We start from the raw sequence: 1,153 nt of genomic DNA on the forward strand, positions 1-1,153 counted from the left end.
CATGACTGAATTCAGAACATAGCTGACCCTAAATAACCTACCTGACCTGGCAGAGATAAGTGCTCGAAGGGGCACTTTTTGTAGTTGTAATTTGATATGGTGTGAATTGGTGATAACTTTGAACTGAAAACCCTCTTTCTTTTCATTGTGATTGTGCAGGAGGTTCCTGTGCCATCACTATGTATAAAGAAGACAGTGCAGTTTACTGGTGTCAGTCCACGGCAGATGTCAGCCGGTCCATCCACATTCACATCTCTGGTACAATCAATATAATTACTAATTTAAGTGCTAAAATGCTGTTTCGTTGCATGAATCCAACACTGCAGTAAAAAGATACTAGATATAATTTTACTATGAAAAACTGTAAAAAGTACCAAAATCATGGCCCTAAGGTGTTCTACTGTCAACGAGGATTAAATGGTGGTTCTGGATGATTGACAATTTATTTACAGTTAACTGTTCTAACATCCAACAGCGCCTAATTTTCTCACCAGTAGGGGGAGCACACATTAGTATTAGTATTTTTGGGTATAAAGTCGGCTAAAATGGGTATTTTTCTTTATTAAATGATATTTTTTTCTTTCACAAAATTAAATCATTGGCTATGTTGACAACTCCATGCAGTCAGTTCTGTTCATTTTAACTCACTGTTTATTGCTCCATTCCTTGCTGTCCCAATTCCGCGTTGAAAGACTACTTTCCTTAGTGGGAACACTGAGCAAGCCATCTCATGTCTAAAATACACTTTTTAGCTAGAAAAGAAAATATTTCACCGGAAGGCAAAATCTGGTCAATGGAATTTTCTATTGACAAGACCTGTTGAGGGCGGTGATTTTCTTTTCCTACAAAAAATGTATGTTATACGTGAGGTGGTACAAATCCCTGGTACAAGGTCAACTAAAAGGAGATCCTAGTAAGCTTTACGGCTTATTTACACAGTTACCGCTTTATGTATCTCATTACATTGAAAGACAGACGGACAGAACAGGATTTTTACAAAAGCAGAAAAGAAAATAATAAAAAAAACAGGGTGATAAAAACAGGTGGGGGCTTACTAGTCTAATTACAAGTCTCGAGTAGCAGCCATATTTAGGTGACTTTTCATACCAATGTTGAAGGAGGCTAGGGATTTGCACTCCTTTAAGGCTTGCGG

The sequence above is a fragment of the Nannobrachium achirus genome (assembly GCF_963921795.1).
Source record: "Nannobrachium achirus genome assembly, chromosome: 17".
Taxonomy (NCBI): Eukaryota; Metazoa; Chordata; class Actinopteri; order Myctophiformes; family Myctophidae; genus Nannobrachium; species Nannobrachium achirus.